This window comes from Aythya fuligula, chromosome 3, assembly GCF_009819795.1.
Source record: "Aythya fuligula isolate bAytFul2 chromosome 3, bAytFul2.pri, whole genome shotgun sequence".
Lineage (NCBI taxonomy): Eukaryota > Metazoa > Chordata > Aves > Anseriformes > Anatidae > Aythya > Aythya fuligula.
The window spans coordinates 89,666,854-89,685,056 of NC_045561.1; positions in this window are offsets into that span (position 1 = coordinate 89,666,854).

Below are 18,203 nucleotides of genomic sequence, written 5' to 3' on the forward strand. Positions count from 1 at the left end.
TCCCTGGTAGTGTTAAAGGCCAGGTTGGGTGAAGCTTTGACCAACCTGATCTAGTGGGAAGTGTCCCTGCCCATGACAGTGGCATTGAAAATGGATGATCTTTAAGGCCCCTTCCCACACCAAATCATTCTATGATAATTTGATTATGCTATGATTCTGTGATTCTAATTCTGCTGTTGCTGGTATAAAAATAAATCCTTTAATTGAATCAGAACTGGATGTAAATATTCAGGTAAATAAGGAATATTTATTTATTTATTTTTCTTTCAATGTGCTCTATATGCATTCTCAAATCTAAAACAACATGGAAAGGATTACAGGAAGATAAAGGAATATTCATATGTGATTTAAATTCTTAATAAGGAACATTATGCATATGGTTCACACAGTTTTCAGAAAGGAGTACTTCAATGTACAGATATACAGTTTGGGAATTCACGTCCTTTTATAAATGGTTCTCAAAACTCCTTCTGTAGTTAGGCTTAGATTAATTTAATATCTTCATTAAATACATCATATTAAATATAAATATATAATCCAAACTGGGACCTAGACTGTATGTGCAGTTGTGATAATCTGACTCTCAAAATCCTTTAGAGTTTGAGAGTCAGATTTTTTTCTTAGAAGTTTTTTCTAACTTCCATGCATGGAGTCTAGGGTGTGTATTTTTCCAGTTTTGGTGCTACATAGACTTAACACACATAAATCTTTTTAAATGCTTCCTGTCTCCTCCTTCCTGATGTGAATATTATTCTTGAAATAATAACTTCCAATTACCTTGAAAAGGACTTCAGGAAGAATAAGTAAACAGAGAATACAGTTAACATTTGTAAGCAATGAAAAAAAAATATGAAAAAATAAACAAACAAACAAACAAAAAAAACCACCACTTTTTTTGAAATAAAAGTGTTTTCAACTTCTATTTGTATAAAATATTCTATTTCTATAAAATATGGACAACCAGAGAGTGGAATGTGCTCATCAGAAAAAGAGAACAGCATTCCACATGATGAGCAGTGTTTTATTCTAGTTTACAAACAGGTAAAAGTTTTTTTCTTTCACATTGAAAGTATGCTTTCAATGTGAAAAAAAAAAAAATTTTAGATGTTTTAGTGTTTTAGAACCCATTTCAGATGTCTACATGGTACCTACTTATTTCCTGTTGCTTGAATGATCAATTAAAAGAAATTGACACTTGTAAAGAATGACTCACCTGATCTGTCCTATACATGTATTCTAGAAAGATACTTAAAATCCTATGAAAATAATTCTGGAAAGTACCTGTTTGTCTTGAGTGGTGCTTAGAAAAGAACTGTGTTAGAGTTTAATAGAATTTTGTATAGAATTAAATATAGAATAGAATTGAATGTATATTTTTCAGATGTCCCAGATTCCTATTTGGAATGATTAAATTAGCCTATATTTTATTCATACTGAAACCACCCATCCAGCCACAGAAAAATAAATAAGATAATACTGTAAAAGTAGCATAAGTAGTTTAATGTTTTAAAAAGGATCAATTTGCAGGAGAAAAAAAATATATCAAGAGTTTACGTAGGACTTATATATGTACTTTGTAGAGTTTACGATTTCAGATTCTTACCAGAAATCTCCTTCAAATTAGGAATACTCACTGAAGTTCTGAAAACTAAACACATTATCCTGAGACACATGTTAACATAATGAACATGAAGATATTATTTTTTAATCTTTATTTATACTGTTTCATACTTTGTGTTAGAAGTGTTAGAAGTATAGTTTTCCATATTAAAGTTGTTTCCAGAAAATGAAGGTAGCTAAGATGTATGCCGTAGTCTTTTCCCAGCTACTGAAATAACAAGAAATGTACAGCATTTTAGCTGAGTTATGACAACCTATACCAGGTCTGAAGTCCATCTATACTGTTTTTGGTGTCTACATTTCTCATAAAAGAGACAATATATCCATGTTGGCATACAAAACTACTGGTTAGCTCAAGGTTAAAAAGCACAGAAAATTATAAACAAGATATAAACTTTAAAAAACAACAACAACAACAAAAGCTATGGAAGATTTCTTCCATATTTTATTTATATATATACATATACATATATATATATATATATGTAGTATATATATATATATATATATATATATATATATATATATATATACTACATATATATATATATATATATATATATATTATATATATATATATATATATATATATAAGTAGACCTATTTCCTTTGCAGAAATACCAAACAACTCCAAGAAAGACTCCTGTAGACAACAAGGGTATATCTGTTTTTAAAAGAAATGTACATTGCAGGTATAATTTTTAGTATGCTTTTGATATATAAAGGAAGAGATATTTCTAGTCTAAACTTCAAGCTGTGAAACAAATACACCATAAGCGCAGTCAGATATTTCAGTTTACTGACTACTTTCTACGTGTTACTTCCCAATTTGTAGAGGGGAAAAAATAAACAAAGAAACAACAAAATATTCTAAAGAAAAAAAAAGAAGGCTGATAGTCCTCCTAGGAAACGTTGGTGACAATGTGTTTCCTACAAGTTCAGGGTTGCATTGTTATACATGTATATGGCAAATAACTAGCAGACAGTTTCATTTCAAGGAAAGTATGGACAAGGAAGAACAATTTAATTTCACAGAATCACAGAATCACAGAATTTCTAGCATGGAAGAGACCTCAAGATCATCGAGTCCAACCTCTGACCTAACACTAACAAATCCTCCACTAAACCATATCCCTAAGCTCTACATCTAAAAGTCTTTTAAAGACGTCCAGGGATGGTGACTCCACCACTTCCCTGGGCAGCCCATTCCAATGCCTCACAACCCTTTCAGTAAAAAAGTTCTTCCTAACATCTAACCTAAAACTCCCCTGGCGCAACTTTAGCCCATTCCCCCTCGTCCTGTCACCAGGCACGTGGGAGAACAGACCAACCCCCACCTCGCTACAGCCTCCTTTAAGGTACCTGTAGAGAGCGATAAGGTCACCCCTGAGCCTCCTCTTCTCCAGGCTGAACAAACCCAGCTCCCTCAGCCGGTCCTCATAGGACTTGTTCTCCAGACCCCTCACCAGCTTCGTCGCCCTTCTCTGAACTCACTCGAGCACCTCGATGCCCTTCTTGTAGCGAGGGGCTCAAAACTGAACACAGTACTCGAGGTGCGGCCTCACCAGAGCCGAGTACAGGGGGACAATCACTTCCCTAGCTCTGCTGGCCACACTGCTTCTTATACAAGCCAGAATGCTGTTGGCCTTCTTGGCCACCTGAGCACAATGCTCGCAAATATTCAGCCAACTATCCACCATCACCTCCAGGTCCTTCTCTGCCTGGCAGCTTTCCAAACACTCATCTCCCAGCCAGTAGCTCTGGGTTATTGCACCCCAGGTGCAGGACCCGGCACTTGACCTTGCTGAACTTCATGCAGCTGACCTCAGCCCATCAGTCCAGCCTATCCAGATCCTCCTGCAGAGCCTTCTTACTCTTGAGCAGATCGACACACGCACCTAACTTGGTGTCATCTGCAAACTTACTGAGAGTGCACTTGATCCCCTCATCCAGATAAAGATATTCAAGAGGACCGGCCCCAGTACCGAGCTCTGGGGAACACCACTAGTGACCGACCCCCAACTGGATTTGACTCCATTCACCAGAACTCTTTGGGCCCAGATATCCAGCCAGTTTCTAACCTAACGAAGCATATGCCAGTCCAAGCCAAGAGCAGCCAGTTTCTTGAGGAGAATGTTGTGGAAAACAGTGTCAAAAGCCTTGCTGAAGTCAAGGTAGACCACATCCACGGCCTTTCCCTCATCTATCAAGCGCGTCACTTTGCCATAGAAGGAGATCAGGTTCATCAAGCAGGACCTGCCTTTCATAAACCCATGCTGACTGTGCCTGATTTGGTCATTCCTATAGACATTTCTTCAATGAAAAAGTATATTAATAAATGTATACTGTTAGGTAATTACTTTTTTTTTTTTTTCCTTAACTCTGTAGTGCTGATTTGGATGAACCAAAACTCTTTTTAAATTAGTTTATCAAATTATTAATAAAAAAATAAACAAATTATTGATAAATTATTGATTAAAAAAAAAAAATGAAAAAAAAAAAACATGTTTTTATTGTAGCATGTAGTTCAATGCAGATCAGAAGACCAGACATTGTTCTGAACCCTCGAAAAACTGTCATGTTTTGTGGTATTTTGTTTATGTCTGATGTAGCACTTCCAATTTTACTTCCTCCTATAGGAATCAATTTGTCTGCACAAATCATACTTTGCATACTGGGCAACACACTCAATAGGAAATATTGGGGGATTCACTTAAAAACCACATTATTCTAAATAAAATACTACTGTTAAAATCTGTATATATTATTTTTGCATCTCACCAAAAGAGAGGTTTTGTATATGTAAAGAATAGCTTATAAATTGAAAAAATGAAGTTTTAAAGATAAAAGTTTCTAAGATATTTCTAAAATCATAAGCTGCATTCCCCCCCACTCCTCATCAAAAGATTTATTTCTGATGGTGAAACTTTTGTCCTCATGATGATACTTTTGTCCTCAAACTGCAGAATTGGCAGCTTCTTAGTTGAATGATTCTTTTTATTAATCGTAGACTATTTTTATCAATTTATTGCTCTTCATAATTAAATTTAGAGATTATAATATAGATTATATAGATAGATTAGAATATATTTTATATCACACTGCAGAGGTTTTTTTTCATATCCTCAAATGAGAATGCAACAAAAACAAACAAGGGAAAACTGTACCCAATTTTTCCACAATACTCTCTCTAAAATTTCACCTTAATTGAAAATATAAGTTTATTTCAGTTCACTTGCATCTGATCCTTTAACATAGTCCATATATGGCCGGTAGCCAAACAAGTTTTCCCATTCAGATTGATAAAAAAGACCTCAGAAGTAGAACTGAGATATGTTTGTTCCCATTTTGGGAAAGTTGACAGTTTTGAGGATTTTGTTTCTTCTGAGAAACTCCCAAGTCCACTTTACCTTCTGCAGCTTCACCTTTCTGAAGAGAGTTGAACTACATTTTGCCAGATTACTGTCATAGTACTGTGCTCTGAAAAATATAAATATATATATATATAATAGTGATAGATAAATAAATAAATAAATAAATAAATAAAGGAGAAGAAAAGAAAGTTTCTAGAGGAACACTGAAGCTTTTCCCTAATTTAAATCTGAATAATGAGATTAATCTAGGTGATGTACATTTTCATTCTCTCAGACACCCTTTGAAATCATAGAGATAGCACTGACTTTAACAGAGACATGACTAGGACTACGTATACTTAAAATTGTACACACAGTTAAGAAGTTTGCTAGACAGGTCACACAGAGTGACACAATAACATAGAGTGAGGGCTTTATTGACATTATTTTTAATAACTTTGTATAGTTGCAGACAGTGGTAATGTCAGCAGTGACTTATTGTCAATAAAGTAGATACAGTTCCACAAAGAGATCATGCATATGCGTTGGATTTCTGATAATAAAATCTCTGAATTCTGAATTGAAAAAGCAGTACTTATAACCATAAATATGACATGTATAAGTACTGCTCATATGAGAAATTGTGGACCTAAGAGATAACTAAATATAACTGTTTAATATCTTTACTTTTTATGCATCACTGATCTATATCAGGCTAGTGTCTAGTGTCCAATGTAAGCAGCTTGAAATATAAAACTAAATAAAAAGCACATCCTTTTTTTTTTCTTTGTCAAATGTATTTATTTATAAAATTTCCCAGAATTAAGGTAAAAAGCTGTGACACTGAATTCAAGAGCCGTGATAATTTAAGATATAAAGAAATCTCAGAATCCAGAAAAGGAAAAAAGAAAAAGAAAAAGAAAAAGAAAAAAAAAAAAGAAATTACTTAATTTTAATAAATAAATAGACTGTGATTGAAGATTTCATATTATAGATGCAGAGCGTGCTCTCACAGCAACAAAGGCAACCAAGCACATACTTTTAGTCTCAACATTTCATTTGATGCCTTGCTCAGGAAAAAAAAAAAAAAAATAAATCTACTTAAATAGAATTGTACCAAGCAGATAATAAATGGTTCATAGGTTTAAATCATCCATGAATAATTCACAAGATTCACTACCACCTGCCAAATATTTGTATCGTATGTTGTCTATCTACAGTTACAGAAGGTACCCAGAATAAATTCTGTTGCGAAATGCCTAATGCCTGACATCACATTATTGTAACATGTTTGAATTAGCCTGTAAGCCTATAACATACTGATGTGCTAGTATAATGATTTTCAAATCAGACACCTTTTATCAACTACGTTATTAATACCCATCCTTAAATTCTAAGAGTGGACAGAAGTGAAGGGTAAATTCCAAAGTCTGACATGCTTATGCATTTTAATTGTATGGTTGAGCAACACTCTAAATTTGGTTTGGCTTGTTAAGTATGTCTTTTATTCCTCTATTAATGCATAGAAACACACTGTGCAATTCTGGTTGTAGAAAATTGCACTATGATGGCTGATACCATAAGTGGCATGGTGTTTGTGGACTCTGATAGCTAAGGAAGAGAATTTAACACAATAGAGTATCTAGATCTCTATCAGTTCTGCTGAAAAAAAAAAAAAAAAAAAAAAAAAATTGCCAATGGAAAATTCTTGTCATCTTTAAAAAGAAATTTGGCAAAAAAAAAAAAAAAGTGGTCAGAGGAGACATGATGATGCCTCTATATTGTCTAGGAGATGGTACTGCATGGCAAGTTTAATAATCTGTAAGAGTTACATAAATCACACTCATCTTGAATGCAAGGTCACTTTTGGCACTGTTGCTTCAATGAACGCAAACATTATTCTATTTCCAATATATCTTTTATAGTACAATACATCACTTAGGAGTTCAAATTATGTAATACCTTTTATTGTGCATAAAAGCCTGTTTTTATTGTGCATAAAAGTCTGATAATAGAAGAATTAAAAAAGATCTTCAATTGAAATCTTACTTGAAATCTTATGTCCAGTTCACCCACTGCACTAAACAGGCATTTACAAAATCACATTTATAACTGTGCTCAAAGTTTTAGTCCGTAATTCAGAAACCTTGAGTACCTTTTGCTGAGTGTCCAGGAGAAAAAGAGAGTTTATGTCTGGTGAAAGAAGGGGCAGGCAACTCAGGGAGAGTACAAGGAAGTTGCCAGCATATGTAGAGAAAAAATCAGGAAGGCCAAAGTCCAGTATGAGATCAACCTAGCCACTATAGCTAAGGATAACAAAAAAATGTCTTTATAAATATATTAATGGCAAGAGGAAGGCCAAGAAGAATATCCAGTCTTTGCTGGATGCAGGGGGGAACATGACTATGGAGGATAAGAAAAAGGATGATGTTCTTAATGTTTTCTTTGTATCTGTCTTTACTAGCCAGACCACTTATCCTTGGAATCCCTTCCCTTCCCTTCCCTTCCCTTCCCTTCCCTTCCCTTCCCTTCCCTTCCCTTCCCTTCCCTTCCCTTCCCTTCCCTTCCCTTCCCTTCCCTTCCCTTCCCTTCCCTTCCCTTCCCTTCCCTTCCCTTCCCTTCCCTTCCCTTCCTTCTCTCAGCTAGATTCTGTATTTTAATCTTTCTGAAGTGGCCTCACAAAACTTACTCTTGACTTGGCTAACATTCCTACATTTTTTCTTTCTGTTTCTGTATCTTATTTGCTTTGTTAATATACAAATAAATTAAGAAATAAATGGAATTATAAAACAATAATTAAAACAAACCACTTTGAGTGTGGAAGCACAAAAAATAGAGTATGAACAACAAATATAGTTTCTAAAGGCTATATTAGGCTTTCTACTTTTTTTCAGACTTTTGTGTAGCATTTAGTAAGACTTTTTTAATTGTTTGAACTTCATTTAAATACTTTTATTAATAGAAAATTGTTGACACCAAAAAAAAAAAAAAGGGCTATAATGAAGTAGAATTACCATTGCCCCCCAAAATCAGATCAGATATAATAAATGCAAGACTGTGGATAACTACACAATGATTCACCAGCTAGACTGGCAGGATCCAAGTCAGTGGTATTCTTGGACTTAGAAATGATAGAACATTCAGAATGTATTTTAGAACTTTTGTCAACAGCAAAGAGTGAAGGAACATTATCAGAAGAGTGAGTCAGTACCTACTGCTAACATTTCTTAGATTGTCAGGAAGAAGAGAAAATGAGAAAATGCTCATGAGCTACTTCGTATATTGCTGGAAACAACACTTTCAATTGGAATAATTTTGTTCAGCCACATTTTTCTTAGAAAGTCCTCTGAAATCTTAAAGATATACATTGAGTCTTAAGTATTTACTATTTAGACAATGGCCATGCTAATAATGAGTAATCATTTAATAAAGATTAAAAAATCCTCATTTCATTTAAAGTCTTCAAATCTTTCTGTGGATCTTATGGCTTTTTTATGCCTTATAATGTGTGGCAATGCATCTCCAGTATAGAACTTCAATTTGCTAAATGTAGGTTCTTGCTATGTTCAGGTGAAGTAATGGAAAAATAAATATTCTTTTTCTTCTATCTCCAGGGGAAAAAAAAAAAAAAAAAAAAAAAAAAATTGTTTCTCCATCTTTTCCAGGTATAAAGGAAGACTTGACAAAGAAATTTATGTTTGTATCTTATCTTCTAATTTAATTTTTAATTTTTGTTGGCTACCAAACTCAAGTACTGAAGAAGCTTCAATTGCTTGACATAAATTTTTGAAGGTACCTTTTAGAAAAAAAAAAGTACTGTTTGCAACATTGTTCTTCTAGAGTTAGACTCAGAGCTAGCATCACATTAAAAATAATAATAATAATCCAGGGTCTTTTATCAATGAAAGCATAAAATGATTATACGATTTTTACCTTCAGTATGGCTGTTTTTAATGTGCAATGCCAAATGCGTGTGTAATTTGTGTTGCTGAGAAAGTGGAAAACTCCACTTCTTGGTTGTTAGAATTTCAGAATGACATTCTGTGTTAGTTCCAGGTAGGCTATGTTGAAATAGCCTAGCCTAGATGCATTTAACTGTCCAAAAGCTTTAGTGGTGTACAACAGTCACTTTGTGAGGAAAGTTAAAATGCACAACAGTAACATTTTTGTAATTGTAATTACAATAGTAATGGTTTATAAGAACCTTCTGTAGAGAGAAGAAAATTTCTAAGACTTGGAGCTGTTGTGGAGGGCAAAAGGCTGCACAATGGTTCACAGGATTGTTCATGAATGGACTTTGGTGATGAAGTTGCTGCAAGGGAACTGTTTTGGTCATATTTAACAAAGAAATTCTTTATGTGACTAGAGTGTAGTTATGAATCAGATACTGATATGATGTAGCACACATGTTTATGCAGGTCTCAAATACAACTTAATCAAATAAATGTCTACTACTGTGATTATCAACATCTCTGTGTCATAGTATAATCTAAGAAATGGCTATCTCTAAAAATGGAAATTTCTTCACACAAACATTTGGGAAAATGTTTCCAAGTGAATTTAAATTGTATCTGAAGAGGATTAGGTGACTCACAACTTCAGAGAAAATGAATATTTCAGGTTTTAAGAGATCCACCTGAGACTTTTGCCCAACTTGCTCCAATGATTAATTATTTTCATAGTAAATTTTGCCTCTGTATTCAGTCTGAGCTTCTCTTGTTACGGTTTTTAACTATTGTGACCCATTCACCTACCATGTAAATGGCCTGGCTCTGTCTTCTTAATGACCTCCCTTTAGGTATTGGAAGGCTGCTATTAGGTTCTTCTGAAACATTCTCTGATCACCTCATGTGACCAAACTCATTCCAGTTTGTTAATATTTTTCACTTGTTGTTGTTCCAAAACTGGGTATTTTATTCCAGGCACAGCTGAGCACAGTCAAGCATGATTTATCTTCAGTGAGTCAATGCTGGCTATTCCCAACCTCTTTTAACCTTTCAGGAGAAAAGAGAAATAGTGTGTGTGTATGTGTGTGTAATAAATGAAGGGAGACACCAGAAATCACATTATTTAAACGAGAGAAAAAAAAAAAAAGAAAAAAAAAGAAAGAAAAAAAAAAAAAGAACAGCTTTCAAGCTCAGTTTCTATATTCGTATCTGGTTGAAATAGGACCACTTTTAAGAAATCAGGTTTCACATTTTCTCTTTACATGAAGAATAAAAGAAACTGAATACTGAGATACTGAACAGTATTTCCATCATTCCACTGAAGCCAAAAAGCAGGTATTAATACTCATTTGGTGGTATATATTTGTCCTTTGTGCAAATGAAAGAAGGTGAGTCTGACTCACGGTCACAGCAGCAACATCCCAAATTCTTCGGTTCATGTTCATTTGAGAGAAAGCAAACCTGGCTCACTGACACTGGCACTATTCTATCCTATTTAGGTTCTACTAAGCTGTAATTTAATATTGATTAATGCCTTTAGGAATATTGCCAAAATGTCCATAGGTAAATGAAGGTATTATAATCTACAAGGAATTCTTGACTTTTAAATATCTCCTCTCCTTTCTCTTTTGGAAACACATATTATATTCACAATTATATATCATTGTGGTAATCTTGATATTTTGCTTATGCTTTGTTTATAATTGAAACAGCAGAGAAAACTCTCAGATAGTAATCTATAGTTCCCTTACCATTTTTTGACGTGTCTTTTGGGGTATTTAAAACATCATTTCATTGTCTTATAAACATAGTATCAAAGTAAGAATTTGCAGTTCATACTGGTTGAGTATACAGGACAATTTCCTACTTCATCCCAGAATGAACCAATCATAATGAGAGTGATGGATCATTCACAGGTCCTTTCTGGGGCAGGGTAAAAGACGTGAATTAATAGTCAGTAGACTGGCCAAAAATTGGTGGCAATTAGGTTCAGCCTAAACCTCTGCAACAAGCAGTGTGAAGAGAACTACACCAAATCTTCTTCCGTCCTCCAGCCTCAAGCTTTCAACATTAGCCAGACACCCTCACAGATCCTTGCTGTTCTCACTTTTTAACTAGAAATATCATATAGACATAGCTAACATAGCCCTTGCCAATGAAATCCTATTTATGACAAAAGCCCACATATTTTCTCTGTTCAAGGAAGAACATCCATTTCTGTCAAAAAGCCTTAACTGAAGTGAAAACAAATGCAAGAACTGAAGAACTGAATACCTGTCATCTGGTCTCTGTCCACTCTCTTTTCTTGCTACTTCTGCAGTTTTGCCTTTTTAAAGTGGTTATATGCTATGTTTCTGTTTTACCTAAAGGAAAGTAATAAATAACAGCAGCCAAATCCTAAAGACTGTCTCTCCATGTCAAGTCCTGAATGCCTGGAGATTTTACAATGCCTGTGGGTCCACTACAATTAAATTCAAGAAAATGAATCTTACCAGGTTTCAGACTTTTCTGAATGCTTCTTTATAAAGACCTCAGAATTACCCATCAAGAGTGATTTTTCCTACTTAAAACTGTAGAACATGTGGAATGTGTAGAAATCATATATGTTTAAGTATATATTTTACTGTTAGAAGATGTAAATAACCACAAAACTTAATTTGTAGGCTGATGAATTCAATTTACTATAATGCAGATAACTTAAATGGTAAAAATAAAAGTTTTGTTTTGTTTTATATGAGTAAAATATAATTAAGTTGCTATTCTTAACAAAAGTTGCCATAAGACAGGTCTATTACAAATAACAAGAATTCACAATATTTCCTTTTGTCTTATTAGGCACAATTTTACTTTTATCAGTCACCTAATAAAGTCGAGAAAGAACAACATCAAGGATTTTAAGTAATGCTTCATAAACATCTCACCAACTGAAGACTTGAACATCTCAAGACTGAGATGTTCTTGGTAAGATACTAGCATTGAAAAAGAACTGTAGTAATATTTATTTCGTAAGGCTGATTGGTGTCTTCTTTGTCCCTTGCCTATTTCAGCTTCTTTCTTCTCTGAAAGGAAAGAGATGTAAAGGCTGAGTGGAGACTTTTGAGATGTCACCTGGAAGACAGGAACAGGGTACTAGCAGAGTTGCTTATTTGGGTCAGAGAGATTTATATGATCTCCTTTTACTGGAAGAAGAAGAAATATGTTTTTTAAAGTTGGGCTGTACTGAAATTCGCCTTTTCGCAAGAACATGGAGGTTCTTGCCTGTCTTCCTTATTTGGAAGACAATGAAAAGACAGAGAACTTTCAGACAGTTTCTTCATAAATCATTTATTTGCCACTGCATTATAATTATTTCATTCTTTTCTCTAGCTATTCTGTGTTTAGGAATATTAGCATTTTTAATATTAACATTAATAATAATAATAAGTTTCAGAAGGGACAGAGACTTCATCTACAGGCAAACTGGGGATCTGAGGAAATCTGAAGTAATGAGAATTGCTGAACCAAACTGAAGGATGGAAGAGAAGGAGAGACTGAATGCTGGGAATACTTACCTTTTAAATCTTACATTTGGTTTGTTTTGTACAGCAAGTTCAAGTTTCACCTTGTTCATGTTTCTGTTTTTTGTTCTAATAAAACTAAGCATTATATTGTGAGAGCTTTTTGAGGCCCTGTCTGGTGTTAGCCCATATTGTATTATGTTATTGTTATAAACAATATATTGTTATATAAACAATATATTTTTATAAACATCTCACATATGTTTATAAATGTTTACACATGTCTACATATCACATATGTTTATAATACATTACAAAAATGTCTAGGTATTAGTACCTATATAAAATATAAAATGTTATAAATGAATAATACTTAATAATTGTCACTATATAAAGGGGAAAAAAAAAAAAAAAAAAAAAAGATAAAGGAAAAAAGAAAAAAAACAAGCTCTTCATATACTGTTCCAAAGCAGTTTCCTTGTCAATATTCCTGTGAGATATTTAGTCCTTAAAACCTTTTCTAATATCAGTAAACTCAAGGATCTTCATGCCAAGATAGGACAAAAAGGTCATTCATAACATACCATACCAGATGGTTTTGTTTGTTTGTTTGTTTGTTTTGAAGACCTATTTACACTGTTCCCTTTTCTACACTGAACCAAATACTGCTAGAAAGGAGAAATAAAAAGCAATGAGGAAACAGAAGAACACTTCATCATACTGATTCAAGGTCTATTTTTGGTTTTATTCATTATATATATATATATATGCAAAAAAAAAAAAAAAAAAAAGCTGATTGAGAACTTGTCTGAGAGCTTCTGGGTTTGCAGAGGGGACAGATTTTCCCTTGACAGATCTTAGAAAAGGTGATAAATGCAGAGTACTTATGTAGATTTACAACTAGATTTTCAGCTTCCATTTAAAGTTTCTTCCAAATAAAATCAGAAATGGCCAAGATATTAATCACACTTTAAATATTCATAGCATAACAGCCAATTCAACTTCAACTATAGCATTACTACTATTATCCCTAAAGTAACATTATACTTATTTTGTGTTACATGATGTAATATATCACTCTAAGAGCATAATGACATAATAAATAAAAACTGCAGGAAACGTTGGGAGGGAGGGGGAAGAAACCTTAAGAAATTAATTAAAATAGCACTTACAAAAGATTAAACAAGATTTATAGTAAAATTTTAGACCTCAATCCAGAAAATTTTCTTATAAAAAGTAGGGTAAGCCACTAACTCCTTACAGTCTACAAATCTACCAATGTGAAATTACTGTACAGAAAAAAGGCCAGAATTCTCAAATTCGATGAAAGGATTATAAGATTTATAACATTGAAATCTGGTGGAACAATACATTAAAGCAAGGTCAAAGATGCATGAGAAATTCAGCTATCAGAGTTAAGATAATAGAAAATTTGAACAGTTAAAAAGGGAGTTTGAAATAATGAGTAATCTGTAGGAGGAAAGAAAGAAAAATAGAAAAGCATTGCAGAGCAATAAGATGAATACTATGAATGAGGTAATCAAGTGGGTTAAGCACTCCTTACAGCACAAAATATCTAGGCCAATAATAGCTATATAGACACATAATAAATATTCCTTTCTAATTGTTTTCAGGAGGATATATACAGCAATTTATATTCCCAAAAGCTCCTTGTACTACTAAATAGATTTCTCCTTCACCCCTTTTTCACTAGAACTATTAACCAGATACATTTCTTCAGAGGTATTTTTACTCAGTGAATAGTAGCAGAAAAATACAAATAAACGCTTAACATTTTTGAACCAACATTTGTAAACACGTATCGTGTACATGTACATATTAGCGTTTAATCATTTATATAGTAGGTCTGATATTTTTCAGTTTCTCCAGGCCAAATTCCCACCAAGACCTCTCAGCATGAATCCAGCATGTTCCAAATGTGGCCAATTTATCTTGTAAATGAAGAGCATCTGTGCAGGGCACATCTTAGACTTACATTCAGTTCTAAATGCACACATACTATACTGTGTCTGTGGAAACATTCCTGTTTTGAAAATACCAGATAGAAGGATGAGAAACAGGAAGTGAAAGAAAAGAACAGTCCAGGATGGGTGGAAGTGAAGTGAGGAGTTCAGATGTAAATTTAAATTTGTTTCTAGAGCTTCATTTCTTTCATCTTTTTCTTTTGTATTGTCTTTTGAATGATTAGGTATATGCATAAATACACAGCAAGCAACTTTCTCAGTCTCTGTGAGTAAGGAGCCAAATCTTATAATCAACTGAAATAATGGATTGGAGTTGGCTGGAATCTAGCTTTTCTAAATCCAAGATGGTGATTTAGAAAAACAAAACAAAACAAAACAAAACATAACCATTTAGGCAGTAGCTAAAGAAGAAATGGGAAGGGAGGTTTCCCCATTTACAGCTTAGGTCGTAGCTCAATACAGCTATGGGGTATTGGTAAGTAAGCCTTCTCCATTGGTATTGTCAGGTGACTGAATTTGGAGGAAAGACTGATCTTTGAGTACCACGATGACAAAAACAAACAAAGAAACAAACAACACCTAGAGAAAAGACCTTTCTGGAAGGAAACAGGAGACCTGGTTACCTGGTACAGTGAAAAGGCTGAGGTACAGAATGTCTTCTCTGCCTCAGTCTTCATCAGCAAGACTGGCCTTTAGGAATCCCATGTCCCAAAGACCAGGCAGCAAGGCTGAAGCAAGGAAGATGTATCTTTGGTGGAAAAAGCCCAGGTAAACCTCCATTCCCCTGTTCCCCTGTGCTGCTCAGGGGGAGGAGATGGAAGAGGGTGGAAGAAGTTGTGTTTTTGTTTTTTTTTCCCCCTTTTTTTTTTTTTGTTTGTTTGTTTGTTTGTTTTCTGTTTCTCACTGATGTAGCTTGTTAGTAATAGGCAATACATTTCATTAATCTCCCTATATTGAGTCTGTTTGGCCTATGACAATAATTGTTGAGCAGTCTTCCTGTCCTTATCTCAAACCCCAGTGGTTCAGCTGTCCACCTGAGTAAAACCACCACATCTCCTTCAGGCCAGATCCACCTGCTCCACCTGCTCCTTCACAGACTGTTGCATGGAGACCTTTTCCACTGTGGTACACCATGGGCTTCAGGGGGACAATGGTGCCATGTCTTCCTCCAAGGCCTCTTCCACAGGCCACACTGGCACCTGGAGAACTTCCTGCCCTCCTCTACTGACCTTGGGGTTTTCAGGGCTGGTTCCATAATACCAGCTGATATTGCCCATCATGGTTTGTTTGTTTGTTTGTTTTGTTTTCTTTCTTTCTAAAATCGGCTCTCACAGAGGTGCAAACAACATTGCTTATTGTCTCAGCTCTGGCCAGCAGTGGGTCCCTTTTGAGCCAGCAGAAACTGGCCCTTATCTGACATGCGGCAACTTCTGGATTCTTCTCACAGAGGCAACCCCTAAAGCCCCCTACTACCAAAATCTTGCCACATAAACCCAATACAACAAATTTCTTAAACAATGTAATCACATTAGTTGTTCTTCCAACTCCATGCAATTTGTTATTTTTCACTCCACTCCCTTTCTTTTCCAACCAGGTACTGAGATAATGAGAAATATATATAATATTCTACATGCAGTCTTAAAAGACAAGATAGGCAGTGACTAATAATTTTATGATTAATTACTTGATATTGTGGAATATGATGCCAAAAACTGTGCTGACATTGGATTATTTTTCCAGCCCTAAATATCATATTTAGAGTTGGAAAAGAAATGTCAATAGTCCTGAAAAATTTCAGAGTTGAATATTTTCTTTTTTAAGAACTGAATCAAATAAAAGGAAGAACGGAAGAAAGGAAGGAAGGAAGGAAGGAAGGAAGGAAGGAAGGAAGGAAGGAAGGAAGGAAGGAAGGAAGGAAAAGAATATGAACCAATAAATCCCTTCAACTGTTTAAGTCAGTTCAAACATTTCACTTTGTCATTTTCCATATGTTACAATTTTAACTTTTCAAATGGTGAGTCAGCTACAATTAGCTAACACTTTTTACACAGTTGTGTGTGTGTCTGTGTTTGTGTGTAAAAAAAGGTCAAAATATGATATTTTAACGATTCTGAAAGATTTAGGAAAAAAATAAGATGTTGAAAATCACTTTTCCCCTGGAACATGCACAGTGTAAACAATTTATCACATCAAAAAAAAGAAAACAGTAAATTCACTGGAAAATTCCTGACCATTTTTAATGGTACTTAGAGTTTATTTTTAATTGTTGCTCTCAGTTTTAACCTTAATTCAGGTGTCATCTTTCTACAGAAGAATATATTACATTATTTTCTGATTAAACTGAATGTTTTTTAAGTTAAGCTTTCTTAAAATGTTTCTGTTCTTTTTTCGTTAAATTTGTATTCTTTTTCATTGATGGTCACTATACTTACGTTGCAAATTCATTTAATACACTTTTTATTCTCACTTTCAGATTGTTAATGATGATGTGCAATAGGAAAAGAGCTGATTCTACTTCCTGTGACAGTGTATGACTCAATCTTGAAACATTTTTGTTTGCAGTTATTCTTCTCATTGTCCCAATAAATTTTTATCCACAAGTCCTCATATTTATTTTGTTCTGAACTAAAAGTGTAAGATTTCTTCTAATATTGCCTCAAATACTTTATTAAAAATAAGCATATGTCTGCAGTGGTTTTACTTGGGTGGGCAGCTGAGTTCCACCATGGCTACTCTCACTCCCCCTCCTCAAAGGGGAAGAGGGAGAAAATACTATGCAAAGGACTAAAGGATTGAGATAAGGATGGAGAGATTGCTCAACAATTGTTGTGATAGGCAAAACAGACTCAGAGTAGGGAAGCAGTAAGATTTATTGGCTATTACTAACAAGCTAGAAATGAGAAACTAAGGAGAAAAAACAAACAAACAAACAAAACAAAAGAAACGCCTTCCCCCCATCCAATGTTTTCCATCTCCTCTCCCACCGAGGAGTGCAGAAGAATGGAGGAATTGGGTTGTGGTCAGTCTATAGTATTTCATCTCTGCCACTCCTTCACAGTCACTCTCTGACCCTGCTCCATGTGTGGTCCCTCCCATGGGATGCCGTCCTTCCTGAATCTGAATCGATCCTGCATTGGCTTCCCACAGGCAGCAGCTCTTCAAGAACTACTCCCACATGGCTCTGTACCATGGGGCCCATCCGTCAGGAGCAAACTGCTCCAGCAGTTTGGGGTCCCCCACAGGCGGCAGCTTCCCCCAGACCCCCTGCTCCCACGTGGGCTCCTCTCCATGGGCTGCAGCCCCAGCCCGGGGCCTGCTCCTGCAGGGGCTCTCCATGGGCTGCAGCCTCCTCCAGGCCACATCCACCTGCTCCACCGGGGGCTCCTCCACAGGTTGCAGTGTGGAGATCTGCTCCACCGTCGTACACCATGGGCTTCATGGGGACAGCCTACTTCACCATGGTCCTCAGCACCGGCCGCAGGGGAACTTCAGCTCTGGTGCCTGGAGCACCTCCTACCTACCATCTGCACTGACCTTGGCGTCTGCAAAGTAGCTTCTCACTCCTCTCTCTCTCAGCTGCTGTTTCCAGGCAGGATTATTTTTTTCTTCCCTTTCTTAAATCTACTCTCATAGAGGTGCAAATAACCCCGCTTATTGGCTCAGCTCTGGTCGGCAGCGGGGCCCTTATCTAACATGGGGCATCTTCTGGATTCTTCTCGCAAGAAGAATCCAGGTGCCTATCTCTTTGAGTGACATTCTCTGCAACACTGATTCTGGCACAGGTGCATATCCAGAACTTCT